The sequence below is a fragment of the Lissotriton vulgaris genome, chromosome 3_1 (assembly GCF_964263255.1).
Source record: "Lissotriton vulgaris chromosome 3_1, aLisVul1.2, whole genome shotgun sequence".
Lineage (NCBI taxonomy): Eukaryota > Metazoa > Chordata > Amphibia > Caudata > Salamandridae > Lissotriton > Lissotriton vulgaris.
The window spans coordinates 248,901,219-248,920,269 of NC_141689.1; the positions used below are offsets into that span (position 1 = coordinate 248,901,219).

General features: G+C 45.2%; 1 protein-coding gene across 2 annotated transcripts in view; it reads right to left on the bottom strand.

Moving 5' to 3' along the window:
- The window catches only part of DYM (dymeclin), a 1,096,728-nt gene that overhangs the window by 11,346 nt on the left and 1,066,331 nt on the right, over nucleotides 1-19,051 (bottom strand). The gene's annotated exons all lie outside the window — the stretch shown is intronic.

Consider the following 19,051-nt stretch of genomic DNA (forward strand, 5'->3'; position numbering starts at 1 on the left):
CTTGGCTAATGGCTGTAATAAATGCAATTTTAGGTGTGCGAGAAGTACTGACAAGACTTGGGCAGTGTGATATGGCAAAACTAGAAGAGACACATAGGAGTCGAAGTAGGAAAAGTCCGTTATGGTGACGAGGTCGCTTGAGGATCAAAGAACAATCCTACATCACATACCACTCCCAAACGGAGTGACTGATTTCTAATAGTGGGGTTTTTTAGGATCCACCCCCCCTCCCAGATTTCAAGACTAGAATATGCGTCTTGAAGCCATTAGAGAAGAGCAAATTGTGGTAGGCCGTATCCCAAGCATCCAGTAGTGTTCATACCCCTTTTTTATGTGGACAAGCACCAGAGATTAGCTGATCTATATTTATTAACCAAGGCTGAAACTGTAGATAATAATGTTGACCCGGATAACTGTATAACCACAGAGTAAAAAGACAGGACTAATATGCTGTTTCTTTAAAGACCCCCAACCTCTCAAGAGGACCCTCGCAACCAGTCCTTAAGTAATGAAACGCATCAACGATAGTACGAAAGCAGACTAGACACTAATTACACATAAGGTTACCCATTACCAGACTATGTAGATGCTCTAGGAGCCACTGACATTACTGACTCATATTGGCCCCCTTTCTGAACTAAGCAAAAAGAATCACTAAATTCGAAGGCCATTTAAACTGAGAGTCTTACATGGTTTTGCTACCAACAAGGTTTTGTCCATAAAAAATTCTACACAATAGTGTTCTCTATTTACTCTGTTTTAATGTGCACATCACTCAACAATTGGGCTCACCACTATCTGGTAAGCTTGTGGGAATGTACTTTCACATGTTAGTTCACTGTGCCAAATGCTTGACATCGTCTGTCCCATACTCAATATGCTGTAAAGAGTTTTTTATTTTGTTATGGTATCTGAGTTACACATTTTGTTTGAAAGGTGATATAGACAAACTAACCACAAACATATGGTATTGTATATACACCAGGCCACGTTGCTTTCCTTCATCGATGATCAGTGAGGTGTTTTTGTTTGCTTTATTTTTGACTTGGGTCACAATACTCCACCACTAGTAAAACTGACCAAGTCCCCACACTTATATGACCTACACACCCAAAAAATATCATCTTTAAAACTTTTAGTGCGTAGAAAAACTCGAAACTCATCGTAATTAACGTAAAAAAAAAGAAATGCATATTGGTGTCTAAGCAGCACGCAAACTGAAGCAGACAAGCCGCTTTAAATGTTTGCATGAATAAGAGTGTCAGTTATCGATGTACTAAGGAGAATTAACTTCCCGTATGTGACTTCCCAATCTGGATACGGTCTCAATGATTGGTGACATGTTGAAGTGACATCATTCACGTAGAGAGAGCCTCTTTGAATTACGGTTTGGCCTCCGACAGCCTTAACCCTTACAGACAAGAAGCCCTTCAGGGACATATGTTTAACTTTTTATATGTTTAGTATTTCAATGACTGGAACCCAATCTCCACTGAGGACACCATCCGCCTGATGAACTCCATCCATTCAGGATCCCCCACAGACCCATGCCCTCACCACATCTTCAACAAAGCAGATTCCATCATAGCACCACACCTCCGAGACGTCATCAACTGCTCCCTCAACTCCGCCACCTTCCCGGAAAGCTGGAAACACGCCGAACTCAGCGCCCTTCTGAAAAAACCCACAGCGGACCCCACCGAACTCAAAAACTACCGCCCCATCTCGCTCCTTCCATTCCCGGCCAAAGTCATCGAGAAAGCTGTCAACAACCAGCTCGCCGCCTTCCTCGAAACCAACAAATCTCTCGACTCCTCACAGTCCGGCTTCCGAGCCAAACACGATTTACAAAAGGGGGTGGTGATGAACAGAGTGTCTGAATTGAGCAGACCACTCTTACCCAGTCCAAAGATCAGGGCTTGATCCATCACCGTTATTTATCTCACTGCCCCATCCCAGCTCAGAACCTGGCTATATGCAAATCAGTCTGTCCCTGGCCCAGTGCATCATGGGAACAGGGCAGACTAAACTACCAAGCCAATTCTTTACCAGAAAGGAGACAAGCTACCGGGGACCGGTTTCTGGCATTTCAGCCTCTTCGGCCCGGCTTGCTTGAATCCTGATGGAGCAGTGAGAAAGGGACTCATGTCTGAGTATACCCTGCCACACCTATAGTGGCCAAAATCGATTTACAAAAGGGGGTGGTGATGAACAGAGTGTCTGAATTGAGCAGACCACTCTTACCCAGTCCAAAGATCAGGGCTTGATCCATCACCGTTATTTATCTCACTGCCCCATCCCAGCTCAGAACCTGGCTATATGCAAATCAGTCTGTCCCTGGCCCAGTGCATCATGGGAACAGGGCAGACTAAACTACCAAGCCAATTCTTTACCAGAAAGGAGACAAGCTACCGGGGACCGGTTTCTGGCATTTCAGCCTCTTCGGCCCGGCTTTCTTGAATCCTGATGGAGCAGTGAGTAAGGGACTCATGTCTGAGTATACCCTGCCACACCTATAGTGGCCAAAATCGATTTACAAAAGGGGGTGGTGATGAACAGAGTGTCTGAATTGAGCAGACCACTCTTACCCAGTCCAAAGATCAGGGCTTGATCCATCACCGTTATTTATCTCACTGCCCCATCCCAGCTCAGAACCTGGCTATATGCAAATCAGTCTGTCCCTGGCCCAGTGCATCATGGGAACAGGGCAGACTAAACTACCAAGCCAATTCTTTACCAGAAAGGAGACAAGCTACCGGGGACCGGTTTCTGGCATTTCAGCCTCTTCGGCCCGGCTTGCTTGAATCCTGATGGAGCAGTGAGAAAGGGACTCATGTCTGAGTATACCCTGCCACACCTATAGTGGCCAAAATCGATTTACAAAAGGGGGTGGTGATGAACAGAGTGTCTGAATTGAGCAGACCACTCTTACCCAGTCCAAAGATCAGGGCTTGATCCATCACCGTTATTTATCTCACTGCCCCATCCCAGCTCAGAACCTGGCTATATGCAAATCAGTCTGTCCCTGGCCCAGTGCATCATGGGAACAGGGCAGACTAAACTACCAAGCCAATTCTTTACCAGAAAGGAGACAAGCTACCGGGGACCGGTTTCTGGCATTTCAGCCTCTTCGGCCCGGCTTGCTTGAATCCTGATGGAGCAGTGAGAAAGGGACTCATGTCTGAGTATACCCTGCCACACCTATAGTGGCCAAAATCGATTTACAAAAGGGGGTGGTGATGAACAGAGTGTCTGAATTGAGCAGACCACTCTTACCCAGTCCAAAGATCAGGGCTTGATCCATCACCGTTATTTATCTCACTGCCCCATCCCAGCTCAGAACCTGGCTATATGCAAATCAGTCTGTCCCTGGCCCAGTGCATCATGGGAACAGGGCAGACTAAACTACCAAGCCAATTCTTTACCAGAAAGGAGACAAGCTACCGGGGACCGGTTTCTGGCATTTCAGCCTCTTCGGCCCGGCTTGCTTGAATCCTGATGGAGCAGTGAGAAAGGGACTCATGTCTGAGTATACCCTGCCACACCTATAGTGGCCAAAATCGATTTACAAAAGGGGGTGGTGATGAACAGAGTGTCTGAATTGAGCAGACCACTCTTACCCAGTCCAAAGATCAGGGCTTGATCCATCACCGTTATTTATCTCACTGCCCCATCCCAGCTCAGAACCTGGCTATATGCAAATCAGTCTGTCCCTGGCCCAGTGCATCATGGGAACAGGGCAGACTAAACTACCAAGCCAATTCTTTACCAGAAAGGAGACAAGCTACCGGGGACCGGTTTCTGGCATTTCAGCCTCTTCGGCCCGGCTTGCTTGAATCCTGATGGAGCAGTGAGAAAGGGACTCATGTCTGAGTATACCCTGCCACACCTATAGTGGCCAAAATCGATTTACAAAAGGGGGTGGTGATGAACAGAGTGTCTGAATTGAGCAGACCACTCTTACCCAGTCCAAAGATCAGGGCTTGATCCATCACCGTTATTTATCTCACTGCCCCATCCCAGCTCAGAACCTGGCTATATGCAAATCAGTCTGTCCCTGGCCCAGTGCATCATGGGAACAGGGCAGACTAAACTACCAAGCCAATTCTTTACCAGAAAGGAGACAAGCTACCGGGGACCGGTTTCTGGCATTTCAGCCTCTTCGGCCCGGCTTGCTTGAATCCTGATGGAGCAGTGAGAAAGGGACTCATGTCTGAGTATACCCTGCCACACCTATAGTGGCCAAAATCGATTTACAAAAGGGGGTGGTGATGAACAGAGTGTCTGAATTGAGCAGACCACTCTTACCCAGTCCAAAGATCAGGGCTTGATCCATCACCGTTATTTATCTCACTGCCCCATCCCAGCTCAGAACCTGGCTATATGCAAATCAGTCTGTCCCTGGCCCAGTGCATCATGGGAACAGGGCAGACTAAACTACAAAGCCAATTCTTTACCAGAAAGGAGACAAGCTACCGGGGACCGGTTTCTGGCATTTCAGCCTCTTCGGCCCGGCTTGCTTGAATCCTGATGGAGCAGTGAGAAAGGGACTCATGTCTGAGTATACCCTGCCACACCTATAGTGGCCAAAATCGATTTACAAAAGGGGGTGGTGATGAACAGAGTGTCTGAATTGAGCAGACCACTCTTACCCAGTCCAAAGATCAGGGCTTGATCCATCACCGTTATTTATCTCACTGCCCCATCCCAGCTCAGAACCTGGCTATATGCAAATCAGTCTGTCCCTGGCCCAGTGCATCATGGGAACAGGGCAGACTAAACTACCAAGCCAATTCTTTACCAGAAAGGAGACAAGCTACCGGGGACCGGTTTCTGGCATTTCAGCCTCTTCGGCCCGGCTTGCTTGAATCCTGATGGAGCAGTGAGAAAGGGACTCATGTCTGAGTATACCCTGCCACACCTATAGTGGCCAAAATCGATTTACAAAAGGGGGTGGTGATGAACAGAGTGTCTGAATTGAGCAGACCACTCTTACCCAGTCCAAAGATCAGGGCTTGATCCATCACCGTTATTTATCTCACTGCCCCATCCCAGCTCAGAACCTGGCTATATGCAAATCAGTCTGTCCCTGGCCCAGTGCATCATGGGAACAGGGCAGACTAAACTACCAAGCCAATTCTTTACCAGAAAGGAGACAAGCTACCGGGGACCGGTTTCTGGCATTTCAGCCTCTTCGGCCCGGCTTGCTTGAATCCTGATGGAGCAGTGAGAAAGGGACTCATGTCTGAGTATACCCTGCCACACCTATAGTGGCCAAAATCGATTTACAAAAGGGGGTGGTGATGAACAGAGTGTCTGAATTGAGCAGACCACTCTTACCCAGTCCAAAGATCAGGGCTTGATCCATCACCGTTATTTATCTCACTGCCCCATCCCAGCTCAGAACCTGGCTATATGCAAATCAGTCTGTCCCTGGCCCAGTGCATCATGGGAACAGGGCAGACTAAACTACCAAGCCAATTCTTTACCAGAAAGGAGACAAGCTACCGGGGACCGGTTTCTGGCATTTCAGCCTCTTCGGCCCGGCTTGCTTGAATCCTGATGGAGCAGTGAGAAAGGGACTCATGTCTGAGTATACCCTGCCACACCTATAGTGGCCAAAATCGATTTACAAAAGGGGGTGGTGATGAACAGAGTGTCTGAATTGAGCAGACCACTCTTACCCAGTCCAAAGATCAGGGCTTGATCCATCACCGTTATTTATCTCACTGCCCCATCCCAGCTCAGAACCTGGCTATATGCAAATCAGTCTGTCCCTGGCCCAGTGCATCATGGGAACAGGGCAGACTAAACTACCAAGCCAATTCTTTACCAGAAAGGAGACAAGCTACCGGGGACCGGTTTCTGGCATTTCAGCCTCTTCGGCCCGGCTTGCTTGAATCCTGATGGAGCAGTGAGAAAGGGACTCATGTCTGAGTATACCCTGCCACACCTATAGTGGCCAAAATCGATTTACAAAAGGGGGTGGTGATGAACAGAGTGTCTGAATTGAGCAGACCACTCTTACCCAGTCCAAAGATCAGGGCTTGATCCATCACCGTTATTTATCTCACTGCCCCATCCCAGCTCAGAACCTGGCTATATGCAAATCAGTCTGTCCCTGGCCCAGTGCATCATGGGAACAGGGCAGACTAAACTACCAAGCCAATTCTTTACCAGAAAGGAGACAAGCTACCGGGGACCGGTTTCTGGCATTTCAGCCTCTTCGGCCCGGCTTGCTTGAATCCTGATGGAGCAGTGAGAAAGGGACTCATGTCTGAGTATACCCTGCCACACCTATAGTGGCCAAAATCGATTTACAAAAGGGGGTGGTGATGAACAGAGTGTCTGAATTGAGCAGACCACTCTTACCCAGTCCAAAGATCAGGGCTTGATCCATCACCGTTATTTATCTCACTGCCCCATCCCAGCTCAGAACCTGGCTATATGCAAATCAGTCTGTCCCTGGCCCAGTGCATCATGGGAACAGGGCAGACTAAACTACCAAGCCAATTCTTTACCAGAAAGGAGACAAGCTACCGGGGACCGGTTTCTGGCATTTCAGCCTCTTCGGCCCGGCTTGCTTGAATCCTGATGGAGCAGTGAGAAAGGGACTCATGTCTGAGTATACCCTGCCACACCTATAGTGGCCAAAATCGATTTACAAAAGGGGGTGGTGATGAACAGAGTGTCTGAATTGAGCAGACCACTCTTACCCAGTCCAAAGATCAGGGCTTGATCCATCACCGTTATTTATCTCACTGCCCCATCCCAGCTCAGAACCTGGCTATATGCAAATCAGTCTGTCCCTGGCCCAGTGCATCATGGGAACAGGGCAGACTAAACTACCTAGAGCTTGTTTCCTTCCCAGTGTAAGAATTGGCTTTTGTAGTTTGGTTTGCCCTGTTCCCATCATGCACTGGGACAGGAACAGACTAATTTGCATACAGCCAGGTTCTGAAACTGGGATGGTGCAGTGAGCTAAAAAACGGTGTTGGATCTAGCCCTGATCTCTTGACTCGGTGAGAGCTTTCTGCTTAATTCAGAGACTCTGTCCCTCACCACCCCTTGTTGTAAATATTTTTGTCCACCCTAAGCGTGGAAGGGTATTCTCAGATGTGAGACCCTTGCTCATTGCACCATCAGGATTCAAGCAAACCGGGCCGAAGACGGCTGTAATGCCAGAAACCGGTCCCCGGGAGCTTGTTTCCTTCCCAGTGTAAGAATTGGCTTTTGTAGTTTGGTTTGCCCTGTTCCCATCATGCACTGGGACAGGAACAGACTAATTTGCATACAGCCAGGTTCTGAAACTGGGATGGTGCAGTGAGCTAAAAAACGGTGTTGGATCTAGCCCTGATCTCTTGACTCGGTGAGAGCTTTCTGCTTAATTCAGAGACTCTGTCCCTCACCACCCCTTGTTGTAAATATTTCCGAGCCAAACACAGCACTGAGACCGCACTCATCGCAGCAACAGACGACATTCGAACTCTACTGGACAATGGAGACACAGTCGCCCTCATCCTCCTCGACCTCTCCGCAGCCTTCGACACAGTCTGTCATAGCACCCTCCTACAACGCCTCAGAAACATCGGAATCCAAGGAAAAGCACTGGAATGGATCACCTCGTTCCTTACCGGAAGAACACAGAGAGTCCGCCTCCCACCATTCAAGTCAGAGGCCTCTGAAGTCATTTGCGGTGTGCCACAAGGATCCTCACTCAGTCCCACCCTCTTCAACGTATACATGAGCCCCCTCGCGGCCATCGCACACCAACACAACCTCAACATCATATCCTACGCTGATGACACTCAACTGATCCTCTCACTCACCAAAGACCCTAACACCGCCAAAACCAACCTACATGAAGGAATGAAAGAAGTAGCCGAGTGGATGAAGCACAGCCGTCTGAAACTGAATTCCGACAAAACAGAAGTCCTTATCTTAGGTACCTCCCCCTCTGCTTGGGACGACTCTTGGTGGCCAGAATCCCTTGGAAAAGCACCCATCCCGACGGACCACGCACGGAACCTGGGAGTCATCCTGGACTCCTCACTTTCGATGACCAGACAAGTCAACGCCGTTTCTTCATCTTGCTTCAACATTCTTCGCATGCTCAAAAAAACATTTCGCTGGATCCCCACCGAAACTAGAAAAACGGTCACCCATGCACTGGTTACAAGCCGACTGGACTACGGAAACACCCTATACGCCGGTACCACCGCAAAACTTCAGAATAAACTCCAACGCATCCAGAACGCTTCAGCCAGACTAATACTAGACATCCCGCGTAATGACCACATTTCTGGTCACCTGAAAAACCTCCACTGGCTCCCCGTCAATAAGAGGATAACATTCCGCCTCCTAACCCACGCACACAAAGCACTTTACGAACTTGGACCCGAATGCCTCAACACACGACTCTCCTTCTACTCCCCCTCCCGCCAGCTACGCTCCTCCAACCAAGCCCTGGCTGCTGTACCTCGCATCAACAAAACCACCATGGGAGGAAGATCCTTCTCCTACCTGGAAGCTAAAACCTGGAACTCACTTCCCATTCACCTTCGCCTCACTCAGAACCACCTAGCATTCAGAAAGCAACTTAAAACCTGGATATTCGACAAGTAACTGCCCACCCTTCCCCAAGCGCCTTGAGACCCTCTGGGTATGTAGCGCGCTATATAAATTAATTGAATTGAATTGAACCTTCACCTGCTTAGCTTGTCTGCTTCAATGTACAGCGCTCTGATACTCTGACAGGTCATATTCGCACTATATAAAACTTCATTATAAAACAAAAACTATGTATAGGTCCCTTTAAGGAATTTCAAATCATAACTATTGTTTTTTATAATTTATCTTATGTGTGTGGGAGAATTATGTTTTGTCCTGAAGAAGATGGCAATAATCCGTGGAGTCACTGAAACGCGTCAACATATGTTAGAATCTTTTATAGAGCGCGCAACTACCTCAGCGATAAGGCGTCCCGGTGCTAACGGCAATGAAATGGAAAGAAACGGGATTAGGCCGTGGGACAGAGAAAGCTCTTGGCATCCTTAACCCCTTCGATGCTTGTGACAAGGTCAGCTCGTCATGGGTGTTACCTGCGCTGTGCGTGTGACGAGTTGACCTTGTCACAAACAATGGGAAAATATAATTTTCAGTACAGGAGGAAAATATCACTAGCACCCAAGGTGTTAAGGAAAGATGGTGAACAATATCTTTACAGGAAATCTGCAGTGCAACACTATGTAACGTGTGTTTTTAAATCACTACTACTTTTTAACCAAACAGTAAATTAGATTCGGGGACACATAGTTAAATATTTTACGTTAAGAAATAAGAGCATACAGAATTGGCCACCACTGACTGCAGGTGCTACCCAAAACACGGAAGCTTTTGGCAACTATTGAATAAAGTACTTGAATATTTGATACATTGAATCCGTCTAATATCTTGTTACAGTAGATGGTGATTTTTAAGTTACATCTTGTATAATGATCAAATGGATTGGTACATTTGAAATAGACAACTGTTTGCTGGCTTATTTGTCTCGGCCTCTTTTATTTTGATTATATTCATGTTTTGCGCCGAAATTGTGTTTTTTTAAATTGTGCAATACTGCTTTTAATCTGCATGACAGTGATATGTTCATTAAATTGTTGATGACATTTATTGTAACAATTTGCAACTGAAAAAGGTTCTGTGAACACGTCATTAAAAGCTTTGTGCTCCTTTATATATTGTTGTGGAACTGGTCCTGTAAGAGTGACATTAGCCTGAAGGGTGGTTTGTAAAAGTGTGCAGAGTATATGTATGGGATACAGTGATTTCCCAAGTGGCAATTCAAATTAAAACTGCGGTTCTAATGCCTGGGCTGCCTCTTAAATGCTAAATTTAGGGGTGTGGGTGCAAGTATCCAATGGAGTACTAGCCACAGCAGTTAACCTACCACTGAGGTCACCTGTGTCTCCTTTTCTACCCAGAACCCTCTATTTTATCACTTTTAAATATGGCAGAAACCTTCAGTGGCTATACAGACCAGGTAGCCCACCCTGTGGGTGAGGACAGGCTCTTTTTGGGGGTGTACACCTCATGACTACATAATGTTTCCACCTGCCCAGAAGCAAATGTGCATGGGAGCAGGAGGGAGTTGTTTCCTCCTTCGGGAGGCAGCCTGGTTGCACATAGAGGCGGTGAAGCTCACCGCCTTGATGTGTAACATCACTACCCAACCTGTCAGGGAGGGAGGTGTCGCCTTCTTTCCAGGCAGGCCTTTGTTTCTGACTCCTGGGTCAGTTCACACCTCCTGGCAGGGGCTCAGATTTCTGTCTTGGCAGTACCAGCTGCAGGCTGTCAGCCAGAGCACAAGAAAGGCTGTAGCAACTAAGTGGGCAACCTCTAAGGTAGCCACCTGAGTGCATGTCACATCAACCTTGGCATGAGGGGTGATGAGACAAGTTGTTTGATACCAAACATGACATATTCTAGTGGGACCATAATGGAGATGGCAATCACGGGGGTGCCCGGAAGCTAGCCATGTTATCCTATAGCCCCCTGATCACTTACAGTAGCCATTAATGGAAAGAGGCTACTATAGAGACATATATGCTTGCAATTATATGCCCACACCTGTAATATACTGCACCCTGCCTCCTAGGCTCAGGATGCATACCTTAGGGGTGAGTAGCATACATTAGAAACAGTGCATTGACCTTGCTACATCTGGTGAGGGCAAAGTCGAGTTTGAGCAGTTTGCATTGCTCATGCAGTCTGCAATGGCGGACTGCTGTCATCTATTTACTTGTGTTACTCAGGGTGGCATAAACAATGCTTCAGACCCTGGTGACCCATGTAACTCCTATTGTCTGGGTATCACTGGTACCAATTACCAGGGACTTATAAGGAAGTTAAAGTCCTTGCTAATTAGGGTTACCAATTCACATGTATCAGTTTTAGGGTGAGCGCACTGGCACTAGGGCCTGAGTCCTAGGCAGCAAGCTTCAGTGCACTTTCAGAGTCATAACCATCAGCTTTGGGGCAAAAAGATGGCGAGTCCACACAAAAATGGCACTTTCCTACAATGATAATTACTTAAGATAGTTTTTCTACCTACAAATTAGAATACTGAACAAATTCAATGACAAGGAAACAAACCAGTGAGAGATCTCTAAACCTAAAATAGTTGACATGTCACAAATGTTACCAGCCTTCGCGGTCAGCTCTACCTTTCATATCACTCTACTTATTATCTGCATTGTACAAGGGATACTGCTTGATTGCAGCGCATAAGTCATCACAAAAGCCTTTCTATTTTCGCCTAAACGCTGGCTACGTCAACAGGCTTTCAGGAGACGCAGATAAAATCCACATTGCAGTAATCATGTGAGAAGATAAAACATGGCTGCTTGCTGCATTTATCAGGATGTGGCTGGGACCAAGAATGAACGGCCACAGTGCAGCCTGATTAGGACAGACATGACAAGGACTGGGAGGCTTCCCTCTCCATTAGTAATGTAGGAACGCCCTACCAGCTCCGCACACTCAACAGAATCAATGCTTCTTTGAGCCAACAGTTGGCTCCCAGTGGAATTATTTATGCTATTTGGGACGAGTTTTAGCCAACACAAAACCCACACTCTTGTGATTCTGTCCATTGTGATACAGGTGCCCCTCCCAGCCTGTCACACTGCACAAGAAACATTTTAGCATTTCACATTCACACAAACAACCAACCCTCAAGAGACTTATCGCATACAATAAAGCACTATTCGGAAATATTAAACTAATTTGAAAAAACAATATTGTAGGCCTTCTTAAAACATATCAATTGACTGTACTTAACCCCTTCTGTGCTGATGACGAGCCCAGGCTGGTCATGCAGCACGGTGCTCGTGTGCTGGTGACGAGCCTGGGCTCGTCATGAGCTGTGGAACGCTCACACGCGGGGATAATTCCCCTGCTGTGCTGAGCGTTCCATTGCGCAGGCGAGTTCATGATGAGCCCAGGTTTGTCACCAGCACACGAGCACCGTGCTGCATGACGAGCCTGGGCTCGTCATCAGCACCGTGGCGCCGTGCGCGGCCCCCCTTCCCCCTCCCACGCTGTGGGGAAACTAGCCCCGCAGCGAAGGGGTTAACAGCCTGTTGTAAACGAATCTAGGGCTCTAGTGTAATTTCCCGATTCATGCCCTTATATAGGTATAACTCATCATATCCTTATACAGGCACCAGAATCATAACCATATTTAGACACAGCCAATATAGTCCAAATACGGCATGGCTACTTCCACAGATTCCTAGAAATCACAACGAGTTCTTGGAGAGACCAAACCTCCAGCAGTCCGGGACTTTCCCCTGCTTCTGTATTGATTTGTCCTAGAACTCCTGGAGTCCTAAAAGAACTGCGAGATCTTAGTGACGTATTATGTCCAACCTTACGTCAAACTCGGCATCTTCCAGGTATAAATATACCAGCATCTGCCCTAGCAAAACACACGGTGGTTTGGAGCAGATCGACTAACTACTTGCCCGACGCCCTGCTGTAGCGAGTGCCGAAGGAAGCCGACCCTCCAGCTGACGCACTGAGAGAGACGCTGTCTTTTCTCTTGCTGAGAAATCCAGCTCCGGTGTTTCCTGGCTACCCTTGCAGGTTACTGGGAGATCGAGTCCTGAGAGAGAGATACAAGACATCCTACATTCTATAAACAAGGTACGGAGCTGATTAGACCCTTAGAGAATTCTTGGATAGATTCTTGGCATAAACTATTTTAACTCAAGCTACATCTCAGTTACTCCTTCCCATGTACCAGGCTTAGGTTAGGTACACCTTGGTAGGCGTATCTTAGAAGCACCAGGTGAGTATGTTTAGTCATCTTTTATCATTGTATGTATTTTATCCATTTTAAGTATCTTATTTAAGTATTATTTCATAATACTCTTTTTACTGTACGCACTTTACTTTATGACAAGTATTGCGATTGTAGCAATTCACTTTTCTTGCATGAGAAAGAAGACTGCTCAATAAATAACCTTTTTATTGAACACACGCGTCTCTCTATTTCTCTGCACTTCTGGTGAAACTAAGCATGCACAATTGACTGAGTAAAATAGCCATCTATTATTTCCACGACTCTGGAGATATATTCCTTATTCTTGGGGAACAAAGCTGTCATGTTATATGGTTGTCAGAAACTAATCCCTTCTTGTGTATTCAATAAAGTTTCTAGTGACCTCAGAGCTATCTGGCATTCACAAATTAAGTCTAACATATTCAATAGAGACCTAGTCGACTTCAGTCCTATGTCTAAACTATTGTTTATGTTATTCCAATGCGCAGAGCCTATTGGGAATATAGGAACTACACTACATGGTGCCCAACGTTTGGTAAGGCGATAATTTAACGCTAGATACTAGAGTAACTCAGTCGTGCTTTTCACACAGAACCCTTTCCCGTAAAAACTCCAATAGACGTCTGGAGTGGGTGAAAGGTTAATATCCGCCAAAACTTAGTAGGAGGAGAATCCTATGTATTAGTTTTTGGTTTGCTCAACGTTGAAGGATACAGTGTTCCAAAATATTGTGCACCTAATCTTTGTTTCCTTGAAACTTGCTCTGCAAAAACTTTCAGTCAATAAAATGCCGGAGAGTGACGACGAAAGGGATAGAGCTAGAATAGCAGCTCAAGCCGTCTTAAATGACACAGCTCTCCAACAAAATGACCTGGATGCCATATTCATCCCGGCAAATATAAGGAAAACCATAACTATAAAACGTATAGAAAATGGGGTATAATCGAGAGGTGGTAAAGTTATATTTGTAATCGAGGCACATGAATATCGGCAGACAGAGGTATTCTATTCATGGATATCTTTTCCAGCAGCAAATGCTGTGACATATGAGTTCCACTACTACAAAACAGAGGAACCTCCTCCAACGAACCAACGTCCTTTCGAGGACGTTGAAATTCCACTAACTTACCAGGAGCATCAGCTCTGGTTTAATGGCGCCCTAAAACATCAAAATCACATCACCAGGCTCGGTCCACTAGGTAGACCAGGAGCTACATGGCCGATTCTAGCCAGCTATACACCACATCCTACATTGAAGAAATGTCAGACAGAGAACTGTTAGTTCAGCTAAAACAATTAATTAAAATATATAGACAATTAGTTCAATTGACAATTGACGGTACAACCTGCCGCCAAAAACCACAACAGAAAATCCTTAAAAAACCTTTATTAAGAATAATCTCACTACTCCAAAAATTAATGGGAGAGTAATAAACAAACTCCTCCTAGAGAAAAATATTCTCAACCCAGAGTAAGATCTCCTCAAGAGAGAGACAAGTCTCCCCGAAGGGAGCCCTCTGAAAAGAGATATAATCTTAGGAATAGGGGTAATTTGAGAAAACCTGACAAATATCAAGACAATGATACTCGTCCCTCTCCATCTTTTCAGACTTCCTCACAGAAATCGGAAAAAAGAGGACGGTCAGAACATAAAGAAGAGCGTATCAAGTCGAAAGACAAGGAACCTGCTCATCAAAGTAAAAAATCACAATTTTATAAAAACAAGGTAGCAAGCATAAAGATAAAACATGCCGAGGATCCTGAGGACACAACTCAAGAACGGAGAATGGGCCCAGACAATGCTAGACAGTGAGTGCAGCAGAAGTGACCATAGCTCGCAAGATCCTGATGAATCTTCTGGAGATGGTGGACACGAATGAGTACATTCAGGTGGAAACTGCAGACACCAGAGTTAGTGTACCCCATAAATTATATGAAATAACATTACGTATAGAAGGGGACAAAATTAGGAAAATAAGAGGTCTCTTTTGGGAGAAGTTATCTAAAGGCTATGCTATCCTTCTAGCTGAGAAAGACTGGCCACCAGAATTTGTTAGGGAGTGCCCACATGGCGAAGAAATGATTATGCCTGCCTGCTGAAATCACATTCCAATTCATAAAGAATACACATATGCTAGAAAATGGGCACATTATATAAAAATCATGTAGGATGGGATGAGAATCCCCTCACCATAAAATCCAGTTAAAAAATCAACCTACTGCACAAATGCAATATACTGTTAAGCAAGAAGCTAAAAAACAAGTCAGGGAGATCTTAGATCAACTTGAATACCAGGGGGTGATTGAAACATGCACCTCACAAATGAACAATCCTTTGCTTCCTGTCTCCAAACCAGACAATTCATATCATCTAGTATTGGACTACAGATACTTAAACACTTGTTGCAAAATATTTGCAGTACAAAATTCACACAGTGCGGCACTAATGAATAACATCGTGCGCAAAAAATATAAAACATTAGATATTTCAAATGGTTTATTCTGTCAAAACATTGCACAAGAAAGCAGGTATTTGACCACTTTCTCCAGTATGGGGGCCCAGAGGCAATTTTGCCGTCTCCCCCAGGGATTCAAGAATTGCCAAGGGTTATTTTCAGCGAGAGTAACCGAGTTACTACAAATATATGATGATGAGGCATTATGTTATGTCAATGACATCTATCTAACAGACGATGATTTGGACAGGCACTTGAAAAGAGTAAACACCATTGTACTTGGGTTCGCATCAGAAGGGTACAAATTCAACTTAAAAAAAATCGCAAATTGCTCACCTCACTGTCCTATTTCTAGGATATGAGTTATCAAGTGAAGGCAAAAGCCTGGCAGCCAATTTCAAACTTACAATCAATTCTAGGTTTCTTGAATTGTGGAAGAACTTACATTCTAAATTACGCAGAGAGGGTTAAAACTCTCTGCAAATTAATTAAACCTGATTTCAAACCAACTAATTGGACACACAAACACACAGAAATTTTACGTTCAATACAAACAGACATGTTAGCTAAAACAAAGCTGCAAACACGCGTAAACGTACGCAACCTTGTAATCCGAGTCATCCCAGGAAGATGCAGATTCATGTACCTGACCTATAATGAAGGGGAAACGGTACCAATAGCTTACAAATCACACTTGTACACACAAGCTGAAATAAAATTCACTTCAACTGAGAAAATTCTGACAGCGGTTCAAACTGCTGTAGCAAAAGAAAGAGCCCTCGCACAGGGTAAAAGTATAATATTTGTTACACCTGTACCTGCCCTAGAGGCAGTGACCAGAGCAAGCATTCCAAATGCTAAAGCTTTACATCTGCGATGGATACAATGGGTTAATTCTCTTGCTGCATCAGATGTAATTTACGAATTTGATCCTAACTTGAAAACACAAGAATTTCTCCAATACGAGTATGAATGTCCTCTGCTGACCGAAATTCTGCCTCTCGAACATTACGGCTGTATAATATATACAGACGGATCAGCACAGCCCGCAGTTCGGGGTGAACAAGCCTATAGTGCTGCGTTCACGATTGTTAAAGGTCGCTGTCGCGAAAGCAAATTTAGACCAATGGTCACTAAAACTCAATCACTCCTAGACTGTACAGCTCAGAAAGGCTTTCAAGATGGCGCTTGAGAATACCGATCGCGAATTTTCCACACTCATAGTGTGCGATTTGTATTACTGCGCCCAATCTTACAATGAGTATCTGCAGAACTGGGTTCAAAACAGATTCAAAGACGCTAAAGGTGGCACAATCAAGCATAAAATGCTATGGGAACAAGTATCTTTTACAGAAAGAACTACAAAAGACTCACGTGATCCATACACTGTGTCATCAACGTGATGGCGTTCACGTTGCAGGGAATTCATTGGCTGATGAAGCCACGAAGGAAGCTGTGCAAACGGCTTCCGTAGCTACAATCAAGCGTTCTGAAAAAAAGAATAGATGGTGAAACGCTACTAGCAGTAAAAGCCTCAATGGATGGCAACTATGTGGCGTTACCTCTACACTATCCACTCACGAATACATACATAATTGATGCAAACTCCGTTCCTTTTGCTCGAATCCCTGGAGTGGGGGACAGAGTAATTCCAAACAGGAAGCGGAGAGTTTTCTTGATTCAAGAAGCACACATGGGAGAGGGTCTAAGACATCAAAAGATTATAGATTCCATACGGGAATTAGACAAAGTGTACTGGTGGCCAAGAATGAGCTTGGACAGCTACGAATTTGCAAGTAGCTGCCCATACTGCAACAGAGATCGCAGTAATGAACCACCCCAGACACCTGACTACAGAGTAGCCAGCCAGATACAGACACCTCTGTTAGACAGAATTAGGCTATCTACCCGCAGTCCCTACAGACAAATGCGGTCCCACAACTACTAGGACGATATTCATTTTGGATGTGGCCCCAGCGCTCGGCTGACGCCAGAACTGTTATAAAAGATTTGCAAGTCTTTTTCGGCACATACGCAATTGGCACGCTACATTCTGAACAGGGTCCTGCGTTTAGCTTTTGAGCTTACAAAGAGGCCATGGCCAGCTTGGGCGTTGCATTGCGGCACTCTAGTCCCTTCCATCCTGAGGGTAATGCGTTAGTGGAGAGAAAAAACGTGACATAAAGCAATCTATAACAGCGAGGGTATTAGGTTCGGGTGATGGGTGGGTCAAACATCTAATAAGTGTCCAACGTAGTCTTAATAATCTGCCAAGACATTCTCTGGCTGGAATCACTCCGTATGAACATTTGTTTGGTACTAGAATGTTGATCGAAGACCTCGATCGTCAGACTTCAGTGGTGGAACAAAAAACCTTTGATATCAAAGATCGTTTGGCTGTTTTACAGGACATAAATGAAACAAGAAGAAGTCTAAGTAACTCAAAGCAAAAGCCAAAGGCCACTGAAGAAAAGCCACCTGTCCCAGCAAGACCTGTCTGGATTCCAAAGATTGGAGATCTGGTCAGAGAAAAGATTGCGGTGAAGAAGGAATTTGGGCCTTCTTGCAGAAAAACAGTACCTGTCTTAGCAATCCACGGAACAAGATCAGTAGTACTACTGCCCCTTGCTGGTAAAAAGGAGAACAGAGTTGTATCAATCAACCTGGTAAAACCACAACCATGCGGCCAATAATAAGTAGTAGGCCCAGTGGACTCCCAAGACGTAGCAGAAGACCAAACCTTGCTACAATTCAAGAGATTCAAACTGAGAGACTAATCACATTTGACAAACCTGCAGTGAATAAAGAAGGACTATGCAACAAAGCCATGGAACTATTGCCTCTTGAAACCCAAATTGCAACAGTTCGTCAAGAAACACCTGTCTACAATGATGTAGCCTCCGACTATACTAATTAGACAAAGGAAGAAGCAACTACAAAGAAACATATCTGATTTCACCATGGATTGAATTGTGGATTGTGTTAGGTGTACTTTTCCTCCTGCTTTGGCTCATTTTAGTTTTAAGCTTGGGAAGAATGATTGATGGAAAATACAGTACAATGGACACAGCAAGTCAGAAAATCAACTTGGTTCCAAAGCCTCACAAATCTCACATTGAAAAAAGAGAACTGTCATCAGTAAACATCACAGCCATTCCTATACCTGGTGGTGTAGTATGGGACGCTACTGATTAGGACATCTGTGGCCCGGTTGAACTCTTGAAGTAGCCACACCAGTTCAAGGTTTCTTTAAGTGACTTTGTCTCACCGAGCACTTTCTCTGATGATTGGGACTTTGAAACTATTAATAACATGATGTCAGATTTAGAAATGTCAGCAAAATTTACAGAACATGATTATTTAGAAGGTTCATCAGATTATGAAGAAATGTATTGCTTTAATCATTATGGGCACCACTATTTCATAAATCTGCGAATCCTAGAAATGTTTTTACTTATAATCAATGGGAAACATTGTCCGACACCGCCAAAAGGTCAAGTCAAGTCAAGTCAAGTCAACAACATTTATATAGCGCACTACATACCCAGAGGGTTTCAAGGCGCTTAGGAAGGGGAGGTGGATTATTTGTCAAATATCCACGTCTTAAGCTGCTTTCTGAACGCTAGGTGATTCTGGGTGAGGCGAAGGTAAGCAGGGAGTGAATTCCATGTTTTGGCAGCCAGGTATGAGAAGGATCTGCCTCCCATGCTGGACTTGTTGATGCGAGGTACGGTGGCGAAGGCTTGGC